General features: G+C 41.4%; 1 protein-coding gene across 1 annotated transcript in view; it reads right to left on the bottom strand.

Moving 5' to 3' along the window:
* LOC108668052 overlaps window positions 1-10,024 on the bottom strand; it is a 32,155-nt gene extending 22,131 nt beyond the window's left edge. The window contains exon 1 of the mRNA XM_018155180.2: window positions 9,536-10,024. The gene's annotated coding sequence lies outside the window, so the exon portion shown is untranslated. The remainder of the gene's footprint in view (window positions 1-9,535) is intronic.
* Window positions 10,025-17,589: the final 7,565 nt, after the last annotated feature.

Below are 17,589 nucleotides of genomic sequence, written 5' to 3'. Positions count from 1 at the left end.
CACATCTCACAAAGAATTCCTAGCATGAGGAAGAGAAACCTAAGGTGTTGAAAGCCCGACTACATCCGACTTTCACTAGGCACGCGCCGCCAGCATAAGCAACATATAACAAACCTACGGAGTTTCGTCGACACTAGGGAAACTAAAACATTTAAGATGAACAAATGAAATGCACCAAGTACGTCAATGTGATTCTTGCGTTTAGAAACAATTGATTAAGGTAATAAGAGAACCAATAATTTACACGATATTTTTTTAAACAGTATATAAGAAATTTATAAATCGCTTGCAGCACACAACTACTGCATTTTTAACACATCTATCAAGAAAACCAAGTACTATCGTCTGAACAAATCTAAGCCACTTATGTAGCGGATAACAACTACAGTCCATGCCGATTACGTTGCAATAGCCTTGAGTCGCCGGCCTTCAATAGAAAGGACCTATTTTATAAACAAAACTAAACCACATCTTTCTAACGCGATCAGAACAGCTTTGTAGTCATGTGGTAACCGAACACTACAAATAATACGTACTTCTGACCAGTATTATGCGGTTTTCAGTGACGTGTGGCGAGTGCAGTATATGTAGAGTGGCGACTTATATGTCATTGACGGTACGGTACTTAAACATTGCTCCTAAAATCAGTTTATTTCATCACGGACAATGTAGTGACACTTTCACGCTCATTAAAATTGATCTACGATGCAATAAACGCTTTCATTCAACGAGGTTCCTTCTATAAACGTCCCGGAAAAATATTTGAAAAATTTTCCTGGTCGTGGAAGAAACCTGCCACTCTCTAGCCGATCTTCTAACAACAGATTGAAAATAACCATACTTCATAGCATCAAGTTAGCAGAAAACTTAAGATTCGTTTCAGGTCATGCCGTAGATATTCCTATACGACATGGCAACAGGCAGCGACAATTTCTAGAGAACATTTATAATAATAGGCACATAAACTTCGTCACTTTCGCTCGGCAGCGAACAATGCCAATGTAAGAGGTAACTCAAAGGTCAGCTAAGCGACTGCAAGATCAAACCTTATTGAACCAGCAGGTTTCTTCGAATAATTTGTTTTTAGTTTTGCCTTGCACCATCAGCTGAAATGCATATATACCAGAGAAACATGGTATTGCAAGAGCGTGCAGGCTAGCACACAGTTAACGGTGAAATAATAAACCTATTCAAGTTTAGCAACCACTTTTGTTATGTAATATTATCATATAGGTACTAAACTTTGTGGGCGGGTTGAGAAATTGGTCGATTACTCAGAAATTTTATTGATTTAATGTTGAAGCAAACAAAGCTCCGAAAAAACTTTTTTTTTGGGACGCGCGCAGTTCTCATGAGCACATTACATACCTACACTCAATGTACAATAATTCTACACGCAATAATGCTGCACACGAGCAATAAGACACCCGCGCCTCTTACACACGAGCAATTTATACATTTATACACGCGCCTCCTACACACGAGCAATTATACATTTATACACGTGCCTCCTACACACGAGCAATTTATACATTTATACACGTGCCTCCTACACACGAGCATTTATACATTTATACACGCGCCTCCTACACACGAGCATTTTATACATTTATACACGTGCCTCCTACACACGAGCATTTTATACACCATCATACAACACACGAGCATTTTATACACCGTCATACAACACACGCGCATCCTGCCCACGTGCAGCGTGCATCGAACATTTTCCAGAGCGAGCAGCTGACATATACAAGCAGTTGTCACCCACTGCGCTCACATCAATATGTAGCATCTGTTTAGAAGTGCGTGCGTCCAGTGAGGACTTGCGTATAACACGCAATGCACGTCTGAGCGCCGCGCTATACAGGAAAACAACTTGGGCAAGGTATCGAGAAACTGCAAAGGGCTCTCGAAAGCACGTTAACATGGATCGCATAAACTTAACAAAAACTACTTCTCTTGCCTGCAACTACAACAATAATATTGATATTATAAAGAATAAATACCGGTAAGAATTAGGCTTCATGACGAGTCTCTTAGGCGAAAGCTGCAACGTATTTTCTTTCCTACTATGCCCGACAGCCAAGCATTTCACTGAGCTCAAGGCAAACCGATAATATGGAAAGCCGGATTAGATATTTTGAACAGGGCCATTTACTGATAATTTAGGCATATCGCTGACAAAGAGCATGAACCAAACGAACGTGAAAGGCACATCTGACGATTACATTCTAACGGGTAAACAGAGTTGACGTTGCTTGACAAGAGAATGGCAGTGTCAACAAAGGCAAGTCGGGCGTTGTTGTGGGTGCTAAAATGACGAGAGAAGCATGCAGGGCTCATACCACTTGCATGACGAGCTGGGCACCGAAGAAGCTGCCTCATAGCAAGCATGTAGGAGAAAGGCGGCCAATAAAGAAAGAAGCAGCGGCCGCTGGTGCGACTCATAGCATGGAGTTCAGAGAGCAATATAACTGTACAATCAAACTCGTTAGAATTCACAAAGCAAGACTGATAGGTTCAAGAATCTTCTCGGGGACCAGGGATAATAAATTTCAAAATAAATAAAGAGAAAATCAAATCGCATGCTTGCTGTTAGTAAGAAACATCGTGAGGGGTTAGGAATAACAAACTTCAGAATTAATTAGCAGATAACTAAACCTGGTAAACCAGTTTCTTATCACATCATCTCCGGGTCATCTCTGGTGGACGTGAACTGCTGGGTCCAATCAGATGACCACAAGAGAAGACGGTTCATGATATGCAAATGAATACATAAGCAAGGCATCAGTAACGCATGCCTGGCACATATGATAATTATATAGAATAGTTTAATCAGAGCCCTCATGCACAGCTTTTTTAATAAGGATACACATCACCGTAAGCAGCTTCATTCCCCCCAAAACAAAGCATAATACCCAAAACAAAGCACCGAAATATTAGCAAAAATGTAAACCTAAAAGCACAATTTATAACATAATTTAAGAAGGCTTTCACCTTTTGGGTCTAAAATAATCAAAATATCTCAAGAAGACGATTTCCGAGTGTGAGTACAAAGGCATGAATGGCACGTGAGCGGGTGCCAGCTGTACGAGCGGGAAACCCAACATCACGAAAGCCTCGTGTAAAAAAATCACAACGGGTGCAGTGAGTTATGCACGCAGACAAACTGTCACGTGATAACCCAATTATCGGGAAGGAGGAATACTTGTTGAAGTGGAAATATCTACGATACGGAAGCAAATACAAGATTGTGCAGATATTTGCTTCGGAATAATAAAACTGGCAACAGAAATAAATATTGTCCGGAGAAGATGCGCAGTATATATGCGTCGCACGATTAGATTTGTTAGACAGCAATGACGTCGATGATCTTGTGGGGGTTCTATATCATATACAGCAAATGTAAATAAATCTGGAAGAATTAAAGAAACGTTGCTATGAAAATTAAAAATTACCTAAATTAGCCCAAATGATGAAATAGAATAGACTGGCCAGACATTGACATTAAAGGAAAACTACATTAGATATAAGTTCAAATATTAGGGCTAAATTAACTAACTACTGAAAACCAAGTTGAACCAGCTAAAAGAACCGTTTCGACAATTAGCGCCATAAGAAAAACAGAGATTAAATAAAGAAGTATAAAAGCAAAGAGATTAAAACAGAGTTATAACAGAGATTATATAAAGAAGTATACAAAGCAAAGTAAGTGCATGGGAACTGCATGTAGTGTACATGTATGCATGTAGTCTCTTTCATTTCTCCCAGATAGTAGGTAAATAACTCATAGTCAAAGCAAAGCAAGTGCATGCGAAAAACATAGATTAAATAAAGAAGTATAAGAAGCAAAGTGCATGCATGTGAAGGCAGAGGGCGCCAGGCCGGTCAGTGTGAGGGCACAGAGGTCGGCGGGGCTCTGAAAATAAGTTAGGTTGGCTGGTGAGAGTCACACACCGCAGTCGCGCGCCAGCCACTTGGTGGTACGCCAGTCGGCAGCGATCAGCCAACAACACGGAATAACCGTACATGCTCTCAAGTGTACACGCTAGCGTACATACAAGGCAAATGTGTACACAGAGCCACCCGCCCATGAGTGTTGGGCACATCTCAGTGGCCCTGTGTAAGGGTCATTGAACTGGCCCAGACACTGGCCTTGAACGGGGCCAAGGCGCTCGTTGTTAGAAGGAGAGGGGGAACATTTTTCGTTATGAGATGACGTCTCCCAAGCATCGATAAATGAGAAGCAATTTGTCATGATGAGTGGCATGAACATAATAGAGGAAATTTGTTGTGCCACGAGTCCATACTCATAATATTGTGTAAAATATATGAACCAACAATTAGGGATCACGAGGCACAATGAGCCGATTCATTACTAACAACGATGCCACGTTAGACGAAACTCGGACAGTTAGTTATATATGCGTGGACCCATGCAAAGTCCTGATAGCGGCTTTATAGCTTAGGAAGATACGGCCGATAAAATAAAATTAAACCAATACATGTTTCAAGCATTAGTAAAAGTTCGTTAGAGGATTTGGTCAGGACGTTTGCAAGAAGAATACTAATAATAGTTTGCTGTGATAAGCCAGATTCCACGTGCAATGCCAGTCTAGCTTCGCTGTTGACAAGAACTCGGGGGAGAGAAACGTATTGCCTGATTCATCACAAATTTGCTTGAGTCGGCAAGAAAACTATGACTGCAGGGGCAGTCACGCCATTACTAAGTTGACACAACGATGCTGTGGTGTTCACGCTACTTAACAGACATGAGCTGGAGACGCGACAACAGCCACATGACTGCAGACATAACATTTGCACTCAGGGAGATACGGCAGCGGCAACGCATTCATTCACGAACCACTTATTGTACATGTGAACACATCGTACGTAGAGAGAAGTGAAACTTGCACTCAAATGTTGTCACAACGAAGAACTCATTATGCTCTTCATTAAATTGCATTAACTTGGCAATTAGTCTATTAATAGCAGGTTGTAACACCACACACATAAAATATAATGTATGGTCGTGGAACAAAACGCAAGACAGAATTAATTACCTCAACGTACTAAGCTTTCGCTGACGATGAAAATACGAGACGTAGGAAGGGATACCAAATGAAATAAATGGGAAGGTGTTTGTTACAACTGGTGCCTTCTTGGCAATGGTTAGCCATGAACGGAACTGTACATATTTATATATATACCATACACCGCGGTTCTCACGGAGCTCACTTGGTAACAAAATCTGCAGAGAAAAAATAATTTACAAATATAAAGATTGAATCATACCAAGGAAACCGTGCCCAACAAGGAAATATTGATCTAAATTCAGGTGATTGTTGCACAAATATAATTTATATACTAAACTTTGAAACGTCGTTAATAAAGAAAAACTACTTCCTGAAACTTGCCTTTTTATCTACCGTCATCTGAAGAAAAGTTCCACTCCCTGATAATATAAACCAACGAATTCTCTGGTCATCAATCGCACGTGTGTAAACAAGTAAATCCTGCCATCTAATAATAAATATAATTCACTGCATGCATCACCACTTTTCAATTAATAGCCGACGCAAACCCAAAAATTTAAGCAAGGACGGCCGACATGTTGCAGTGCAAGACCTCGTTGACCTGAAGCTGTCACCTCATCAGTAGCATGCGAGAGATTTCAAAAAATTATGTAGCGAAACTAAACGAAAATCGGGTTATTAAAAAATATAATAACTGTCCAAGTAGATGATTAATGCCGCAACTACTGAAGAGATTCGACAGTAGCGATGCTTGGGGGCGCCTGATTGCATGCCTAAACGTTTACACACACACACACACACACACACAATAATAAATAACATCTTTTACTGAAAGGCTGATAGCTTGACGAACAATTACCTGCTTTATGTTTGAGTCAGCTCAAAAAAGAACGCGTTCCAGGAATTATGTTCGCAGAAGCCTGACCTGAAATTGGTCATTATTACCGACGATTGCTCTCAGTAGCTCGAATACCACATGGTGTCCGTCACCCAACCCAACCAAAGAAGAATAAGAGAATTTCGCATTCTTTTCTCTTGTGGACTGCATACTACCTAGAGAGAGACGGAGCTTGGAGAGCTGGCAAGGTGTGCCAAATAGTTTCAGGCCGCTATCCAGCTGTTATTCTGCTGCAGGTTTTTGCAGGAAAAGCGCAGATGAATTTCTCTAGGAGAACAAGCGCTGCACGAGAACTGGTTGATATCAGCGGCCGGCACTGTGAAGCTCGCCATGTAAACAATGCAAGCGTAACATGGAACTGGTTCCATGAAGAAAATTATTTGGCAAGAAGAGGCCAGTGCCTGTCAATGTAATAAATAGCAAACAACACAAACGTAAATGACATTTTATATGAAATAAAAAGTTATGAACCTCATACATGCTTTTGATCTGCAGTTGCAGTTCAGGCTTCAAATTGATTCGTTTAATTAGAATACAACTAGTTTTAAAAACTTACATTAATGACAAATAATGCCAAATTCCATCAAGACACAAATTTTTCAGTACAAAGTAACAAATATTTTCTTTGCAATGACTAGGAAAAAAGACACCCAAGGATGTTCAAGAAAACGCTAACCTAATTCGTGCTAAAGTTAGCACACTGCAGTGACGATGCAGCGCCTGAAGGAAAACGATAACCTCAGGCTTGTACTGCACTGTACACTTATTGGTTTAAAAAGAAATGATAAGTGACATTACTCAGGAAAATGATAACCCCATTGGTGCTAATGCTAGCACACTGCAGTGACGATGCAGCGCCTGAAGGAAGTCGAGAAGCTACGTGCATAGAAGACGGACTCGACGATAGAATTATCACGCAATACTCTGAGGAGGTGGGATACTTGAGACGGAAGTATTTAGTTACGCCAGCCTTGCAGCTTGTATATGTATATGCACGTGCAAACCAGTAACGGATATTTTTCTCTATATAATTATATGCACTTCAATAACCTCAACGTGAACTTCCAAAACGCCCCAAGCTGAACTCAGGAAACTAATAATTTTGATAATCTTGAACGAACCCTGTGCACTCAAGCCTAGAAAATAACGTGATAAAAAAGCAGTAATTTTGGGTAACAAGATGATATTCTTAGGCCCTTTGTCTACGAGGATAAGAACAGTCGTCAATGCACTGCCCCCAGCTTCGTTTCATGCGCAAAATACGAAGCCTAACACGTTAGGCTCGTACTAAGAGTACTGCAAAAAGTTACAACCACAGAAGAAAATTATCAAAAGAATTAAACAAATGACGCTGAAATTTCAGCCCGGACTGGGAGCCGTGAAATATATTCAACGCAAATTAATTTACTCGCGAATTTTCACTCGCTCTGCGCGTAACACCAGTGCTAAAAAATTAGGAACTTGCCACAGGCGAGATAATATATGAAGAGAACAACAGGCGGGGACATGAGTGAGTGACCATCATAAACAAAAGATTCTGCCGCCTTGAAAGAGGTAAAGGAGCACTTGAAAAAATAAAGTTCTGAAGGAAAAAGGAAGCACTTTAGTAGATAAAAAATAAAAAATGGTGAAATAGACAAAAGCCAAAACGAGACAAAAAGATGCAGAAACCGTCAAAATATAGAGACGTGTTTTTCTAATGGGGATAGGTGTGTGATGTCAAAATATGAAAAAATCAGGAAACTAATAGGTAATAATAAAGTACCAAAACCGTACGAATCGGCCAAGCCAAAAAGTGGAGAAGAGGGTACGCCAAAACGAGAAAAATATTATGCAGAAAGCATGTAAATAACAAATTCCGAAACCGGAAGGAGAGATGCTCAATTGAGCACGCGATGTGACAACGAGGCGGAAATAGGAGGACGTGCCGGAACAAGGATAATTCAACGCTAAAAAGTTTAAGGGAAGAAAATGCAAGAACAGGAAGATCAGACGACAGAACCGAAATAAGAAGAAATCCTGAAGTAAGAAAACTAAAAAAAATGTTAAACTGGGACCGACATGAAAATATCGGTGAATTTACATAACGGAAAAAACGTCCTGTAAAAAAACGGATGAAATAAGGTCCAAACTAGTAAAAATTTAAATTAAAAGAAACGAAGATAAACGATGGTAACGATGATGTCAAAACGGGGGAAGAAACGCGTTAAGAGGGAAGAAAATGACGAGGAAGATGAGAAATGCCACCGCGCTCGAGGAGAGGCTGAGCTATAGGCCCTCACGTGTACAGCATAGCAACATGGCGGTGATGCAGCATAGCAACATGGTGGTGATGCAGCATAGCAACATGGTGGTGATGCAGCATAGCAACATGACGGTGATGCAGCATAGCAACATGGCGGTGATGCAGCATAGCAACATGGCGGTGATGCAGCATAGCAACATGACGGTGATGCAGCATAGCAACATGGCGGTGATGCAGCATAGCAACATGACGGTGATGCAGCATAGCAACATGGCGGTGATGCAGCATAGCAACATGACNTGCAGCAACACGAGTAACAGTGCAGCAACAGTCGCGTAGCATTGCAGCAACAGTCGGGTAGCATTGCAGTAACATGAGTAGCATTGCAGCAACAGTCGCGTAGCATTGCAGCAACAGTCGCGTAGCATTGCAGCAACAGTCGCGTAGCATTGCAGCAACAGTCGCGTAGCATGGTAACATGACTAGGTTTACATCAAAATTTCGTAGGCGACACTGTGAAGAAATATACAACAAGAGGGAGTGAGTATGACACTTTCATTAGCTTTGCTCAATGTCGACCAGATTAAAAACTCCAACTCAACCGGTAAAGTCGTTCTTTATAATTCTGCTCTGTTCGCTTCTACGTAGCCCTAATACTTTTGTTTAACGGAACGATATTATCCGTTGAGCGCAGAAAGATTGTTCGAACTTCGAATGGAATGAACTTTACGATGCAATCACAATTGAGATGCCACATGGTGATGAGATAGAGAAAATTGAGATGCCACAAAAATGAATTCCTGGCGAAATTTCTTAGTTATCATATCCATATACCTAGATTATTGCTGCTTACTCATAAAATATTAATTTCGTTTTCAAAAAATTTTCTAGCAGGGGTTCAGTCGTGTTTGAGTGGTGAGAATAAGTTAATCTATTAAACAGGTTCACTTCACAGCTGGGACTATCAGTATCAGAAAAATATCGTGTAGTACGGTAGCGATTTCCTGACGAGATGATCTTTTGGTTAAGTCATCATACTTTGAAAATTGCCAAAGGTAAGTTAGCGAATAATATAGACATGAGTATTTTGCATGCATAAAGATTTGTTGAAACGGAAAGTCAATTTAAACTAACGCCATTACATTAGGCATTAGTCTTACTAGAACTAGATTTAAGCTCGTTTCGCAACTAAGGCAGACAGCGAGATGATAATTTTCGAGAAAAATTAGAATAATTTAGTTAACAGTCGAGGAACAGATAATGGAGTCCAAAAATTGGAAACCTCATGGTTATTTGTTTCAGACAATGAAATAACTACAGATAAGGTCACTCAATAAGTAAAAAAGTACTTACCTAAGACTAAGTAGAGATACGGCAAGGTCCACTCCGGTAAGCAGGCTGCATACTTCAAAAACTACGGGCGAGGAACTTAACTTCTCGGCAGTAGGGACTGAATAGATCACAAGTAGGATGTTTGATTAGAGTAAACGAATTGTCTGCATTTATAATCAACCGCTCGTATTATTAGTGGATTGAATACTTCGCATAGGTTCGTTTTGCAGAGCCCTGTGTTGCAACACTCCCACGATTAGGTACTAATTTAGTAGGTAGCTAGCAACTACCTATAGCCTAGGGTAGGTAGCCTACGAAAGGTTGCAAGCACAACGTGTACGACCCACAAATAAACTGTAACAAACAGTAGCACAGCTATAATAAATCACAGAGTAGATAGCAAACACGTGACACTCTAGGATTTATCGAATAGGTATTTTAAAGTCTAACTAGAGCAGATATCAGCTACGTCTTGAAGCGGTTTGAAGATGCACACCCTCACTTCTCCACTGCCACAGCGGCACTGATTCTCCATCTGAGTCTGACTCAATTGCGACAGTACGACGGGTGTTCGTTCGCGCCACGCCAGTGCCAGAAGCAAGAAAACTGAGAAGTGATAAGCAAAATGTACTCAACATGTATATCCAATGTAGGATAATTGTCTATTTTTTTTTATTAAATACCTATCCCAAGATTTTGCACCAGGATTCTCAAATTTGAAAACATTGAATAAATGCCTTATAGTTATACTGAGTCATCATCTGAAATATTATGCACAGTAAAGTGGCTAGCAACCAAGTAATGTGCATTTTTGTGAAGCAAATAAGTGTCACATACGAAGAACCTCGGCTTGTGTTTTTCATAAAACCGAAAAAGCCCTCGAAATGTATTTTCGTTACACTTGAGAGCCGAGAACGCTTATTGCGTAGTAGCAGTAATAAGTCTGTCCCATTCATTCCACGTGCTAAACTCTCCGGATTATTCAACTTCGTTTTTCAAGAGATATTCGCACACGTGTGTTTTTTGGTGAGCAGCTTCTATCCTCTGAGTACATAAAGTCATCGTATGAGCAACTTAGTTGTGCATCGGATTACTTTCTAACATAATTCTTTTTGTATTGCGTTGGAAAGTTTTCCGAAACCGGCTTGTCTGGCACCATGTATCCATGTACCCACTCAACTCCACCACCACCAACACCACCACCATGAGTGGGTCGTATCTCCTTCTGCAATTGATGATATTTGGCTAGCTTATTATAATTAGTTTGGATGACCTTATCATTAATGCTAGTACATAAAATATCAGAGTTTGCATCAGAGGTATTTTTGACATGAAGACACGATCTTGTCCAGGTTAAATAAAGAGCTATAATAAATGAGGCTCTAGCGAGGGGGGGTGCAAACGACCCCTTCTGGCCCCTCTCAAACCGCCTCCCACTCATCGACCTTGGCTAGGGTGAACCAGTACGTTGCCGCAGCTGGCGTGGTTGCTGCAGATGCCGGCCAATGTGCAGCTTTAGATGTTTTGCGTAGTTGCCAATTCGAGATATTTCCCTGGAGAATTTGTTCGAATATAGATATATCTCAAAGTTCATCCATAGGAAGCAAGGAATCTTCATAATATAACCACTAAGATAATATAGGCACACTTTCCTCACTTCAAACATTGCTAATACCTTGCACGTAATGTTTAAACCTCTGAAGAAAACCTGCACGGGGCTAATTTTAAGCAAACATTACCGGACAGTACGTTGCCTCAGGGCTGTGAAGAACAATGAATTACCGGAATGCAAGCGGTAACAAAATGCCTTCAAATTCTTATGATGGTCGTAAATGTTTTTTTGAATGCTCGCAATTGCGTTGTTAGGCGCAATTCCAAGTTTATACAGGTCAATTCGCTGTTAAGATAACGTGCGTAGTTGTTTTACTAGCATTTCTCTATGCAGAAGTATTGAACCCAACTATTATGGTATACGAGTCACCATATCACTGATGTCCCCAGTTTCCAAAATTAAGGAGCTAATTAAGAAACTTAATTGAATCAAAACTATCAACTAAAATCTAAATCTTAACAGTTTTACAATTATTTTCAAGTGATAATCGAGAACTTTGCAGCGTATTCGGCTCGGAGCATTTTAAGATGCTTTCAGGCATTTTCGAAGCTGTCATAGATGTTTCGAATTATGAGATTAGGACAGCTGCATGTTTCCGATAAGTTGGGAGATCAGGATTTAATGAAAGTGAATGACAGTATCAAATAATGCCAGAGAATAGGGTTCTCCTTGACTGAAGTCTAACTGCACGCATCCACTTGTAATATCGAGTGCAGATGACGGCCAGAGGTATTTTTTTCTTTTTTTTTATTGAGGGATGATGACACGCGTCTCGCGACCGCCATAGCACCAGTTTTGTGTAAAGAAACAAAAGCTCCTGCCTTCAAGCATGAATGTCAGAGAAAATCAACTGGAACGGACTCCGTTGAACGAGTGATTGCTGAAATAATTTACTGCATACCTGTAAATAGCATTTGCATAAAATCTGAGAACATTCTGATTGTCACTGAATTATTATGATTGCCTTAAAGTCAGTGAATGTCGTGATTCCTGTATATGTACTTTGAAAAGTGCGTTTGAATTGAAATGTGCGAAATGTCAATCTGTGTGGATCTTTACGAAAGGACACAATAGAGTTGGGACAATCATCCTTAATAATGAGGTGTGGTTCTCCTAAATATAGTAGTCAATCAGTTCTCACAGAAATGCGACGTGAAATTGACGAGGAATGTGCGGTGGAGAAGATGTACGGATACGAATGAATTCATCCTATTTCACGTCAGAAATTTGACCTTTGTAGCTATTGAATTTTGTTTTTATTGCCGTCGATGTGACGGAATTGAAAACCTGCACAGTATCGTGCAAGATAGAATTATCATGTCGGTTGAATTAATCGCTGTGTTAACAAAAATATGTTACCACAGCAAAATGATAGAAAGTTCTACTACTCGCGTCTGTCATCTGTATTCTCGATAACTCTGACACACGCGCTCCTTTCATAAAGTATTGTATCAGCTAATTCGATACGTGCTAACCTTATACGAGCCCTAACTTACGTCTCATTACTACATTGGTTCATTTTAGTGGTAATGTAATTTTACCGTTTAACTTTGAGAAGCATCGAGGCTGTTTATCGGCCTTATTAAATACGTCGTTCGCTTTTCAGTAATTATCATAAATAATCTATTTTGCGTGAAATTTATTTAGACGTGCAAAAGCTAGGCGTGGCTGTTTTTTTTAAACGATTGCTTCCGTTACGCTCTTCCAAAACAATAGCTAGTAATTATTTCCAATGCTTTTAACTATCTATAAATTGAATTTCCATGCGGGTTTTTAAGTTATAAAGGAAAACAGTATTGAGTGGTTTCGACTTCATCATTTTTTAAAAAGACATAAGCTAGCTTTTGATCTTTTATATCTTCGAATTGTATTGGCAGCATCAACAATAAACTCCTACTAGAAAAAGGAGACATTGTAGCCCAATGCATTTGTGATGGTTGGTGCAAAAATTTTCGCAGGCTTATGTATTTTACTGAGTCTCTGGACTGGACGCGGCGTCAAGAAGTGAGCAGTTCCGCTTTAAATATCAAACAACACAATCAAAGAAATTTCAGCGTTTGAAAAATGTACCTTTTTCATTATAGCGCCGCAATTGAGGTTGACTTTAAATTAAAAGATTTCAGTTTCAAATACCGCTACAGTGATTCAAATTACCGTTTTTTTAATTTACTTGATACCAATTGAAATTGAATTACGTATCAAGATTACAATGCAGTATTTCAAGAACAATTTTTTTAAAGTATTCCTCGAAATTGTCAAGTTAGAGCGATAACGGTCCAGATGCTCCGGGACGAACTTGTGTCTCACTTTTTAAACGACCTACCCACTCAGCATAACGCGAAAGGTCACGGACCCTAAAAATTGACTTTAATTTCGGTATCATGGCGCTGCTTCCTTATCTAATACTCTGCTTACTTTGTTATCTTATCACGAACTGAAAGTTTATCGCTTAATTTATCGACTCATTTCCGTAATTCATTATCAATTTTATGAAATTCCTTCGTTTAGTCAAACTTTTATCAGGAACTCCAGTTCATTTAAGCGATAAATTAGGAACCAATATTTCCTTAGAATGGGTCTTTGATGTTGTTATTGTTATATTTTAAATATGCTCGTTCGTTTCCTAACTATCTTTCTTGTTAAGTATAAAAGTTTTGGTGTATAAATACAACAACAATACAACAAAATCGTATAATTGAATATATACTGTGTTTTTGCATCTTTTCACCTTATGCTGAATAACACTGAATGCCATCATGGAATGTGAAACATTGATAGTTTAAATAAAAATGAATCGAATGAATCACCGTTAACAACGTAAAGCCCGCCTCGCAAATGCAGACAGCCACGAAAAATTCATTTCTGAAAGCAAAGTACATTACAATCTGAGTCAATTGATTCTCTTTACCGAAAACACAATTTGAATGTTATTATTATTGTGAAAGTAGAAGTTACTACTTGTGAAATTATTCTAACACGAATTTCGGTCTCAGCAAAATAGTAATTGTCCTCAAAATATAAAATTAATAGGAATTGAAATTGTTAATGGCCAATTAAAGATTCCACGCCATCGTCATGACTTCATTCCACGTGCCATAGTAAATTAAATGTCATGAATTCTGGAGACAGGGGCCGCCGCACTTCATGGTCAAGGTCAGTAAAGCGGCTGGGTCGTTGCCAGGTGCTCGGGGCTGATGTCCATCGATCAAAGGAGAACTACAGTGTACTGTGTACATTATTATTATTAATATTATTATCATTCTACGGAGCAGTTATCGTGGCGTCTGGTACAAACGAGCTTCGAGGGAACGTTACACATAAGTTTAATAGCAAGTAAAAAAATAAATAGACACGAAAGAGGATGAGAACGGATAAAAATTACTAAGCACTTGATTCATGGGCTCTACGAAATAGTTCCGTCTTTAGGCGTCGATGAAACACCTGTAACGAAGGAACCGATTTTACGGAAGCCGGCAGACTGTTCCAGGTTCTGTCGGCGGCAACCGGTATTGGTAACGCTCTGTCGCCGACAGTAGATAGACGTGTAAACGTAACGACGAGGTCCGCTGTTGATGACGAACGCAGTCGTCTTCTAGGAGGCTGATCCGACACGCACTGAAGACATTCCCCTTGAGATAAGGAGGCGCCAGACCGTGAAGGCATCAGAACGTCAGAACAGCGACCTTGAACTGCGCACGCTGCTGCATTCGCAGCCAGTGAAGACCGCACAATATGGGCGTAACGATCGCGCAATTTCGGCGTCCATTTTCGCTTATTTCGCACGATTCGCGCAGCAGCGTTCATTACGGATTACAGTTTATTAAGTGCCGTGGTCAGGAGTCCATCGAGTTTGGCATTATCATAGGTCAATTTGGTCAGAACGAGTGCCACCACGAGGGCATCGAGGACCGGCCTCGAGAGACAGCAGCTGACGCTACTAATTCGTTGCAAAGCGTCAAAACAAGCGATGGTGACTGACAAGGTGATCGTTCATAGAGTCCAGAAAAATGCCAGGTTGCAAACCAAAGACACATGCATTTTAAATTCCTTGTCCACGCGAACAGGGTTGGCCGGAAACCGGCCGGATGTTGGCGCCGAGCAATCGCAAACCAAATGCAGTCGGTTTTTGATGCGTTGAGCTGGAGCCGGTTGGGGCGCATCCAGTCTGATACGGCGTCCATGCAAACAGACATCCGGTCCTGCAACACTGCAGCCGGCGCACAGTAACCATAAATTTGAGGGCCTTCGATGTGCATATGAGGATTCAAGCTATGTGAATCAATCATGTGCAACACGTTGGCAGTATATAACAAGGAGAGGATCGGGCCGAGGACTGATGGTACGCCGCAAGTGATCGACGATTGCGTAGAAGGAGAGTTCCTGCGCCAAACAGTCCAATATATATTGCTGAGATAGATATCGGAATATATCTATTGCTGATATTGGACTCGAACCACCGCAGCATTGTGCCGCGCAGGCCTAACGATACGTAGAGTCGAAGAAGGTTTGGTCGAACGCTGCCGACGGATTGAGTAAAGCCAGATTCGCAATGTCGCCGCGGTCTACTGCTTGCAGAATATCTGAAAGCACCCTCAGAAGAGTGGTTTCCGTCGAGTGGAGATGACGGTATACAGACTGGAGGCGAGGCATGAGACCGGACTGTTGAAGAGGTTGTTCAGCTGTCGGGCCATAACGCGTTCCAGGAGTTTCGACAAAATCGAAAGGTTGGCGATGGTTCGACAGGATTTGGGATCAGAAGCGTCAAGGTCTGTTTTTTTCAATAGAGGCGAAATGCAAGCTGATTTGAAGTTCTATGGAACAACACTGTCAGTGAGCGGTTGAAACGTTTGACCAAAAGAGGGGCTTGGGTTACGGCATTCCCCTTAAGTAACGAGTTCGGCAGCGGATTGCTGGTACAGTGCTTGTTAGGCAGCGCGAGCACTGCAGCGATGACATATCGTCAGCTGTGACGCAAGTGAATTTTTGGGGCACGCAGTTAAACGGGCACGGCGCAAATGTTGTCGAAGGAGCATCGGCTGAGGACGCTCGCACAGCAAAAATTTTGTTTTAAACCCCACATGCAATTTCTCCACACTTACGTCTTCTAAAGCGTCTGTATGACTTATTCCCAAAAGTTTATCCAGCGAACGCCACAGCGCTAGAGGGTCACTACGTTGCGCGCCGACTCTCTGTCACCAAAATGACTCTCTTTTAGATCGAAGAAGGTTGACATAACTGTGCCGCGCATCTCGCCGGGTGGAGACCACAGCAGCGGCAGCAGCAGGACTGCCGCGTCTGTTCGCCCGGTAGACAAGCTTGCTGGAGCAGTCGAATCCCCCTCTTAGAGTCCCTACATTCACCATCGAACCATGGGTCAGAGACTCGTTGGGGTACCCGAACAGTGCGTGCAGGAATGAGGGCATCGAGTGCACAGGTCAGCTCGGTATTGTAGAGTTGCACTAGGTTGTCGACTGATAGTGCCAACCAAGAGTCAGGCTGTCATTGTCAGAACGTCGGCAGTTTTTCGCGTAAGACATCGTCGTCGAGACCGCGCTACGGACGACAGGTAACGGTTTTGTACGATGACACAGAACGTGCATACGGAACCGTCCTCTGTAGTAGTCGTCGATGGTCGGACATTGTGATATCGATGATGTCGACTGGCAGATTTTGAAGGTCAGCACGCGTGATGACAACTTCCAGCAGTCCGCCCATGTCGTGCATCGGTAGGGTCACGTGACAAACCATGCCGAAGGTGGACAACAGGTCGTTCAGCTGAATCGCCGAAAGGTCGTCAATTAACGTTTAAATTGAGCGTTTAAATTAGTCGAACGTTTAAACCGCCTGTGATAAAGACATGATCGGGGATAGTCACCAGCCTGGTGAAGACATCGCTCAACTCGACGAAAAAATCGAGCGCCACAGAAGCCGATCCAGCGATAGATGGTGACTGAAACGCACGGAAATGAGACGCAGGTGACCCTAGCACATTCTTGACCCAAGTCAAGAATGGTAAATTGCACGCCCCTGCTGGCGACGGTAGCCACTCCACCGTAATTCGATGCCAGGGTGCATTACCATATTGAAAATTATTGCCGCAATATTGCCGACCGATCGTACGCCATTCATTACCAGTCTTTGTACAGCCTGTGGTTTTTCGTCACTTAACTCTTACTCCTCCTACACTTAGAGAAGTAAATGATGCTTTGTACAAACAGTGATGCACTTTTTACGCTTCTTTGGTTTCATCCTCGCCTGTAGTTTGTCCTGGAAAACGGCGTATTAGTGCTACGCCCGCTCTCTGCTCGTGCCGTTGCAAGAAAGAGTGCCAATATTTGGACAATATGACTCATCGATATTTATGAGTGTAGTTTCGTATTCTATCCATAATCTCCTTACAGTCCACTTGTTAATTTTAGCCCCACATATTTCACTGGGAGACATAAAAGACATGAGACATAAA

The sequence above is a fragment of the Hyalella azteca genome, unplaced genomic scaffold (genome assembly GCF_000764305.2).
Source record: "Hyalella azteca isolate HAZT.00-mixed unplaced genomic scaffold, Hazt_2.0.2 contig16054, whole genome shotgun sequence".
Classification (NCBI taxonomy): domain Eukaryota; kingdom Metazoa; phylum Arthropoda; class Malacostraca; order Amphipoda; family Hyalellidae; genus Hyalella; species Hyalella azteca.
This window is presented reverse-complemented; position numbering and strand designations above follow the sequence as displayed.